Consider the following 9,912-nt stretch of genomic DNA (forward strand, 5'->3'; position numbering starts at 1 on the left):
TTCCCCATCTTTTCCATGTCCTGCATGATCTCCAAAGTCAATGAGAGTTTAGTGCATGGAAGAGTCACAGTGGTCTAGAACAGAACACAAATGTATTTGATTAAAAAAAAAAAAAAGTCCAAGGCACTTTATAAAATATGAGGCTTAATTTTACCACCTTCTCTCAGGCAACACTCCCATTGAGATCCGTGGGAGGCTGGCTCAATTGGAGAGAGTAAAATCCAATCTAACCAGCATCTAGAAATAACTTTACCTGTAATCCCTGCACTAACACTGAAATCTAGCTACTTCTGACTTGGACGAAGACACATCCAATACGGCACAACAGGTGAAGGGAAAAACAAAACAAAACAAAACACAATACTATTTTCAGTGGTTTTCTGGTATGTTTTGTACTTTGGGCTATAAAGTGCCCAGAGAGGTTTGTTCTGTCTCCACACAATATAAAATCAGAAATAAACACTTCAGAATGCAATTTGCTAAAGGCAAAATGCACTGTTAGAACACATTATTCTAGTATTATCATTTATATGTAGCTTATATGTAATACCTTCAACTATTTTAGGTACAGCTTATTTGCACATTTAAGTTCAGAAGTAATCATTGTTCTCTGTTAAAGATTAAGAAACTGGGCATTTTGGGCATTAACTACTGATGACTTCACTATTTTTGTATATTTGTAAATATATATGTATATTTGTATTTATATTTTAAAGGGGCTGTAGCCTTACAGTGAGAGAACACCCCAGCAGGCAGGAAGGATCCAGTGATCACAGCTGTCTTGTCGCTCCTCTAGGGGTTTCACCTCTCTGTCTGTTTCAGCCTCTGCTTCATCAGCTGCCAGGGAAGGAGAAGGAGGGGAGGGGATGTTATCCAGCTGAGATGGCAGCTGCCACCACCTCGCCTGTGCCCTCCAGCTTTCTCATCACAAGGTGGAAAATTTTCAAGGAGAAGTTTACTAGAAAAGTAAAAGGAAAACAAAACAAAGACTCCAGTGAAAGAAACAAACATAACAAAGCAGCTACATTTCCAGAGAATGGCTCTTTTAAGTCTTGAAATCTGTCCACAGTCTGGCACAGCTGGCAGTGATTTGGGTGCCGCAACCTCCACTGGCTTAGGCACCAAAGCTTCTATCTGACCAAGCTAGATAGCCCTTAGCTTTTTTTTTTTTTTTTAATTTTATTTATTTATGATAGTCACACACACACACACAGAGAGAGAGAGGCAGAGACACAGGCAGAGGGAGAAGCAGGCTCCATGCACCGGGAGCCCGACGTGGGATTCGATCCCAGGTCTCCAGGATCGCGCCCTGGGCCAAAGGCAGGCGCCAAACCGCTGTGCCACCCAGGGATCCCTAGCCCTTAGCTTTGAATCCATTTGCTTTGGCCTCAGTATTTAATCTGGAATTATTTTCAGCACCTTCCTTATTTTATGCTCCCTGCCCCCTACTCCTACACAGGGACTTGGACTGTTCTCCCTTAACACAGAGACCCATTGCTCTATTAAATTTGTTTTCACATTCTATTTAGACTTCCACACTTTTCTGGGTCCTGGCCCAGGAAGAGGAGAGAGTGGCCCCGTCTAGCCTACAGTGTGTTCTTTCTAGGCCCTGGAACTGAGTGTGGCACCAGCCTTTATTTTGGCAGATAATCTCAAAGTGTCTAAAATCCCTGTTCTGTTTTTGACCCATTTAGGATTTCCTGTCCAGCTCTTTTTTTATATATACAAATTTATTTTTTTATTGGTGTTCAATTTGCCAACATATACAATAACACCCAGTGCTCATCGCCTCAAGTGCCCCTGTCAGTGTCTGTCACCCAGTCACCCCCACCCCCCGCCCACCTCCCCTTCCACCACCCCTAGTTCGTTTCCCAGAGTTAGGAGTCTCTCATGTTCTGTCTCCCTTTCTGATATTTCCCACTCATTTTTTCTCCTTTCCCCTTTATTCCTTGTCACTATTTTTTATATTCCCCAAATGAATGAGACCATATAATGTTTGTCCTTCTCCGATTGACTTACTTCACTCAGCATAATACCCTCCAGGTCCATCCACGTCGAAGCAAATGGTGGGTATTTGTCGTTTCTAATGGCTGAGGAATATTCCATTGTACACATAGACCACAGCTTCTTTATCCATTCTTCTTTCGATGGACACCGAGGCTCCTTCCACAGTTTGGCTATTGTCTGTCCAGTTCTTCTGAAGCAAATTAATAATCCAGTAGGCAAACTGGGTTAGATTATAGCTTAGATTGGCTTTCTTCATCTGGACTTGTTAGCAGTCACCCAGACTTGTCAGAAATCACATTCCCAGCTTCTACAATAGCTTCTCCCTGTATCAGATTTTGTACCAAATGTTGGACCATCAATGAAGGTCTTTATTCTTGCCTGAGAAAAGCTTCTAACTGTGACCATTTCTGCATGTTCTCTCAGGTGACCCATTTATGCCTCTCTACTATATTTGACTTAGCATAATTCATAGCTTTGAAAAAATAATGAAAATTCTCCCCCTCAAAATCATTTTCTCTTTTCAGATTTAATTGTAACCTGGTGGGACCTGAGATTTAGAAAGTAGAACACTCAGGACACCTGGGTGGCTCAGCAGTTGAGCCTCTGCCTCTGGCTCAGGGTGTGATCCTGGGGACCTGGGATCAAGTCCCTCATTGAACTCCCTGCATGGAGCCTGCTTCTCTCTCTACCTGTGTCTCTGCCTTCTCTGTGTGTGTGTCACTCATGATTAAATAAATAAAATCTTAAAAAAAAAAAAATTGGACACTCAATGCAAGTGCAAACTCGTAAAGATTTCATAACAGAATTAGTTACAGACAGAGACAAACTTTAATTTAGGATAGAATTTCACCTTTAGTATATGGATCCTTCATCTGTAAGATTGATTCATTGTTTTACTTCTAGAATGAGTCCTTGTCTCAACTCCTTATTTTTGTCCACATATAAAGTTGGGCAAAAGTTAGACTTGACCTGGGAATGGTATTTGAATTAATCCAGTTCTTCATAATCTATATCCAATCACTCATGAATTTTTTATTATCATGTTGACATCATCATCATCATCATCATCATTCTTCTTCTTAAAGTCTTTCTTTATTGGGATGCCTGGGTGGCTCAGTTGGTTAAGTGTCTGCCTTCAGCTCAGGTCATGATCTCAGGGTCCTAGGATTGTCCCCTCATGGGGCTCCCTGCTTGGCAGAAGTCTGCTTCACCCCATCTCCCTCTCCTTCTCCCTCCCACTTGTGTCCTCTCTCTCTCAACTAAATACATAAAAATCTTTAAAAAATTATTCCTTTTTCAATCCTTTTAACTTCAGTCCACCCATCATAACATTATTCCTAGTGTTCCTGGATGGTGCCTGGACATTTGTCCTGACTTCACTTTATCCCTCATTTTATTCCTTACAAGTCTCTAGTGAAAGCTTTAAAATCACCATTTTAGTATTGTTTCTCTAGTTATCTCCATACCATAAAGAATTGTTTCCCAATTATTTTTACTGAATTTCACCTTCTATTCTTTGCTTTCTTTCTCAATATACAACATAATGTCCACGTATTGGTGTATGTGACTACACACAACCTCAAACCAAATACCTTTCCAATTTTATTTCCTAAGTTTCTTTCATCAGATACCTTCTATATTTGTTTCCACAATCACCATTCCTCATTCATACTATGAATTTTTCTACTTTTGCTACCATTTTTCCTCCTAAGATAAATGTCATCCCCATTCTCAGCATACATAAATCCTACCCCAGCTAAAAGTAAACTCTTTATCTTCAGATGGTAAGGATAAAGATCTTGTTTTACTCTTTGTATTCCAAGTGCTTACCAGGGTGTATACATATGACATATTTTCAGAATAAGAGTAAAAGAATGCATGAACAAACAAATTCATATGAGTATTATGCTGGTTCCTTAACTGATCCCTGAAAATACCACTTTTGTCCCTCCATCTTTTCTCAGTTTCTCATTTTACTCCCTAAAAGCGGAACCTCCCTTTTCCTCTGTTAACCTTAAAGGTTAACTCAAGACCCATTATTTTATAAAGCTTTTCCTCACTGTGGGTCATCAGAGTCCTTCCCTGCTTTGTCAAACTGACTGAGCCATATCACACAGTCTGGCCCTTGATTATGTACTGCCTTTTATGGTTCTTTAACTGTTTCCAAGTATGTAAATCTCATCTTCCCAAATTGACAACTCTATACCTTCTCAAGGGCAAAGACTGTGTCTCCTGTATGCCACACAAATCTATCACAGTACTAGGGCTTCAGAGGCAAACAGTTGTTGAGATGACCCTCCAGCTGAATGAAGTCAACCTTCACAACTTTTAAAAATAGAATGTTGACCTTGCCAACTGAGAGCGGGGTAGCCAAGGCATATGGATCCTCCTCTCCTCAGCAAGAGAAGAGCAGCACTTCAGGCTCTGGTGAGAGTGCGTCCTTGAAGTGACTGCTATTTGCCACATTCCAAAACTCTAGTTGAGTGATATCATACTCAGAGAAGAAAAGTCTAAGGAAACTGTTCCCTGCTTTGGACTTTATTCTAGCTATATCAAATCACTTGGAGAACCTTTTAAATGCAAATTCCATGCCTGTATTGGCTCATGAGCAAGTTTCTCACCATGACCTCTGATTCCTGGAAACCAGACTTTCCTGAATTACTTCTTAAATGGACTTCCCTAGGTTTTTATTGCTGGACCAGTAGTGGCACAGTTGTATGATGGTCAAGAGTGTTGCCTCTGGATTCCCACCACCAATTCAGCTTTCATTTCCTTCACTTAATAACTGTATTCCTTTGGTCCAATTACCAAACTATTAAGCTTGTTTGTGTGAAGGGGATATTAAGTGCCTCTTTGTTGTGTAGATACAATTTAGAAAAACACTTAACACTGCCTGGCTCGTGGTGAGACTTAAATACATATTAGCTACTTTGATTCCCTAAAATGGGCAAATGGCTATTTTAGGCAGTCAAAATAGCTTAATATATATTTAATATGGACTGTGCCCCTGCATATTCTGTAGAATGATTGCTGAAATTATTACAAGATAATTTTTCAAAGACAAAGAAGGGCCTTCTTAAAATTTTATCAAAATAATGTTTCCATCTCTGGAAAATATAGTAGTAGAGTATCAAATTGTAGTAGAGCACGAAAAAATATGATAGGCTATGCTTTACCAGATGGTAAGAATTGCATAACTTGATTTTTTTTCACTTTTTATTTGATTACTTGAAAATTCAGAATTTAATTCATGATTGCTCACTTTATCCACATTTACTGGACAGGTTGATATATTTAACTTCTTATCCACCTACATGGATTTATGGTTTTATTATTTTTAATATAACAATCTTACTGTTTTCAAGCTTTTTAAAAATAGGCTGAAATTAGCAAAAAGGAAATAGTCGTTGAATCTTTTCAGCTTATCAGAAACTGCTCATTTAATTAATTTTTTACATTTATTTTTTAATTTTTTTTTAATTTTTTTTATTTATGATAGTCACAGAGAAAAAGAGAGGCAGAGACACAGGCAGAGGGAGAAGCAGGCTCCATGCACCGGGAGCCCGAGGTGGGACCCGATCCCGGGTCTCCAGGATCGCGCCCTGGGCCAAAGGCAGGTGCCAAACCGCTGCGCCACCCAGGGATCCCTACATCTATTTTTGAAAAAGTGATCAGAGGTTACAGATCCATGTGATTAAACAAAATTAAAGTAATACGATAAAATAAGCTCCTCTCCATCCCTGTCCCACTTGCCCATTTGTTCTTACCCAATCACATACAATTTCTATTAGCTTGTGTATATATGCACAATTTTAAATGTTCTTTATGTATACAAAAATAAACATGAATGCATATTATTTGATAAATTTTACATAAAAAATAGAATATTCTACTCTTCTGTATAGTGATTTACATTTTGCTTTTTTATCTAAAAGATTTTCTAGAGATCAATGCATGTAAGGCTACAGCCTTCATCTTTATAGCTACATATTACTTATTATTTCATATAGCTATATGGATTTCCATATTTTACTTAGCCAGTCCATTTAGGTTGTTAACAATTTTGTGTTATTTTAAACAACAATATAGTGAATAATCTCATACATAAGCATTTTTGTATACGCATGAATATCTATAGGATAAATCCTCTCAATTAGGATTGCTGTATCAAAGAATATATTCTTCTATAATTTCGATAAGTACTATCAAGGAGTCCTCAATGGAAGAACATGCAAGAATGTATGAGAATGTCTATTTACATAGCCCCACCAAGGTACCACTATTAAACTTTTGGATTTTGCCAATTTGAGAATCTTCTTAAAAAGTGAGGTTTGGCATCTTTTTATATTTTATATTTAAATGTGATTTATACTTCCTTTTTTTTTTATGTGTATGTGGCCTTTGTCCATTTTTCTGTTGGGTTGTGAGCTCTTTTCTTGACACTGTCTTGGGGCCCTTTATTATTAGAGAGCTTAACCTTTTGTGATGAATTTCAGTTATTTTTTTTCCTCTGGTTTGTCATTTGTCTTTGGAGAAATGTTTATTTTAAAAAGTTTTGAAAGTTGGTTTTCTTGGCTACCATACATGTAGGAATTGTTCAAATAAATTTAGTTAAAGGCAGTATATTCGGTAGCAGCAAATGTTTATGTAAGTTGTGTGAAGCCTCAGGGTTCCACAAGGCATGTCTATGGAGCTTCTTGAAATAAGTATGATAATGGTTTAAATGTCAAACACATATGCATTCCATCTCCATCAGACGTGCCACAAAGCTATATATCTTAGTGGTGGAATATCAAGACATAAAGAAATATAGATATTTACATTAGTTGAAAAACCATCAATCTTGTAAATAAACCTCTGAACTACTGGAAGAAGGATTTCAGATTTGTTTCATTTCAAATCCTCTACTTCTGTATTTGAATATTCCTCTAGAACAGGAGTGAGCTTGCTTTCTTTCTTTTCTTTCTTTCTTTCTTTCTTTCTTTTTTTTTTTTTTTTTTTTTGTATTTGAGCTTTTTTATTCCATAATGGGAAATCTATGCTGAGCCCTAAAGGGGAGCTAAAGGGATTCAAAGCAGGATGTAAGGCAACAGTAGGCTCTAACTTCTCTGCTTCCCCCTTATGCATACTCTTTCTCTTTTCCTTATCTTCCCATGCCTAGAAGCAACTGACTCACTCAGAAGGACCCTAGGATGCCACTGATGCAGTTTCAAAGTCAAGGCTCAGTCTATCTCATAATCCTAATAAAAATAATGTAATGACAACTGTTTTTTTTTAAGTATCAATAACTTTTTTTGCTTGCAAATCCATAAGCCTGTCTATTCTTGCTTAATGGAAGTATAACCTAAATCACACATTCTCTATAATTATCTTTTTTTTTTCCAGGAATGTAAATGATATCTTTATAGTAATCAGATTCATAGCATTTCTGGAGGTTTAGTGGTCAGAAGAATCTCTAAGACCACCATGTAAAGATCCCATCAAATGGGGATGCCTGGGTGACTCTGTGGTTGAGTGTCTGCCTTTGGTTCAGAGTGTGGTCCCGTGGTCTTGGGATTGAGTCCCACATCGGACTCTCTGCACGGAGCCTACTTCTCCCTCCTCTGCCTATGTCTCTGCCTCTCTCTGTGTCTCTCATGAATAAATAAATAAAATCTTAAAAAAAAAAAAAAAGATCCCACCAAATGGAGGAACTGCCTCTTCAGTATCTCTAGCTCACAGTCACATAGTCTAATCATATAGAATTAATTGCCCCACAAGTAGCTGTTTCCATTTTGCCCACATTCTTATTGTTGGAAAGTTTCTTTTCATATTGAATTCTTGTTCCTTCCACTCATTAATATACCTTTAGTTCTCTGCAGCTACACATGATAATATCTAACTTTATTCAATAAAGACAAATATTTAAAGACAGTTATCATATCCCCTTCTCTATCCTCTTCTCCAACTTTCTGTTCCCTAAAGTAAAGTTGTGTTGTTACTTCCCCTATATTTCAAATTGGGAAGACTCTCACATTCTTGGTTACTGTTCTTTAGGCTCACGTCAAGGTCCTTTACAAAGCAGCAGTGCCTGGGGTGCCTGGGTTGCTCAGTCAGTTAAGCCACCAACTCTTGGTTTTGGCTCAGGTCATGATCTTCAGTCATGAGGGCAGGGCAAGCCCCGTGTTGGACTCTGCATTCAGCATGCAGTCAGCTTGAGATTGTCTCCCTCTGCCCCTCCCCCTGCTTGTGGTCTCTCTCTCTCTCTCTCTCTTTAAAATAAAAATTAAAAAGAAAATGAAAAAGAATCAGTGCCTAAGGAACACAATTCTGTATGTGGGGACTAGCCAGTACAGAGATCATGTGGCCTAGATAGTACCTTTTTTGTTCTTTGCTGTTTCATCCTTTCTGAATCTTTAATTTGCCTCGAAATCTGAATCCTCTAAATTTATCAAAGAGCAGTATGTATGTGCTTATGTATACATAAAGTTTAGTCCATATGGCCTTAAGGCTTTCCCAGCCTTTGAAACTAGAAGGGCACCTAGTGATCATTTTGTCCAACTGGTTCACTTTACAGATGGAGGAAAAGGTTGAGAGGACATATATAGTAGGAGAGCTTTCTGAAAAGCTCAGATCTTCTTTAATGGCTACATAATGGAGCTTTCAGACCTACAGCCATGTGTTTTAACTGTAATAGGCCAGTCATCCAATGCCATATGCGGTAGGTAGAATAATGACCTCCTAAAGGTGTCTATGTCCTAAATTTTAGAATTTGTGAATATGTTACTTTACATGGCAAAAGGGACTTTATGGATGTAACTAAAGTTCAAAATCTTGAGACAGATCGCTTATCCTAGATTATCCAGGTGTGCCCAGTCTAACCACATGAGTCACTAAAAGGGGAGAACCTTTCCTGGCTGCAGTCAGAGAACAAAAGGAGAAGCATCAGAGTTCTGCAACATTGTTTGCTCTGAGGTGCAGCAAGGGGACCAGGAGCCAAGGAATGAGGACTAACATCTACAGGTTAAAAAAAAAGGCAAGGAAATAGATTTTCCCTGGAGTTCCCATTAAGGTATGCAGCCCTATCAACAACTTCATCTTAACCCAGTCAGACCCATGTTAAACTTCTGACTTACAGAACCCCAAGGTAATAAATGCTTGTTGTACTAAGCCACCAAGTTTGCAATAATTCGTTACAGCAATAATAGAAAACTAATATACCAGAAAAGCCCAAATACTAAGCCAAATGCATTCACAGTTTTTTAAGCCCCAAGCATTAAAGACACGCAGTATGTGCAAAGTATTATGAAGCCAAATTTGCTTTGTTTGATAGCCATATTCTCATAACGAGCTAGGCCTTTTTAGAAATTGCATTAATAACTCAGGGTACCATTTAGTCATTATTGCTTCACTGTGTTAGCCGTTATCCTTTTGATGAGAACCTAAATCTCCTGAGTCACAGGGAATGGCTCCTGTACTGGGAAAAGTACCAGTGTAGATGAATCTTTCATATTATCATTTTTAGAAGCGTGTTTGTAGGGTATTTGGGAGCTCTGTCCTGTTTTACACCTGGGTTCACATGGCATTCACTTCCATAATGAAGGCCAACTTATACTAAGTAAATATGTTTCTACACCAAGTTAGAATTCTGTTAATTTAGTAAATGCTTGGAGAGAGCATGATTTTTTTTCTGAGAAGTTGAGAACAATGAAGACTGCTTGGGGCCTTTTGTTAAACACTTGGCTTCAGAAATGCACTGCCACCTGAGTACTCACTCCTCCATGAGCAGGGATGTGGTTATATTTCATGACCTTGAGGTACCTTTCAAAGAAGAAAATACTTCTTAGCACATATTGAATAATTATTTTCTACTAGGTAATGGGCTGGTCTCATCCTTCCACATTCTTTAGAACATGGTGGGAATTC

This window comes from Canis aureus, chromosome 35, assembly GCF_053574225.1.
Source record: "Canis aureus isolate CA01 chromosome 35, VMU_Caureus_v.1.0, whole genome shotgun sequence".
NCBI classification, from domain to species: domain Eukaryota; kingdom Metazoa; phylum Chordata; class Mammalia; order Carnivora; family Canidae; genus Canis; species Canis aureus.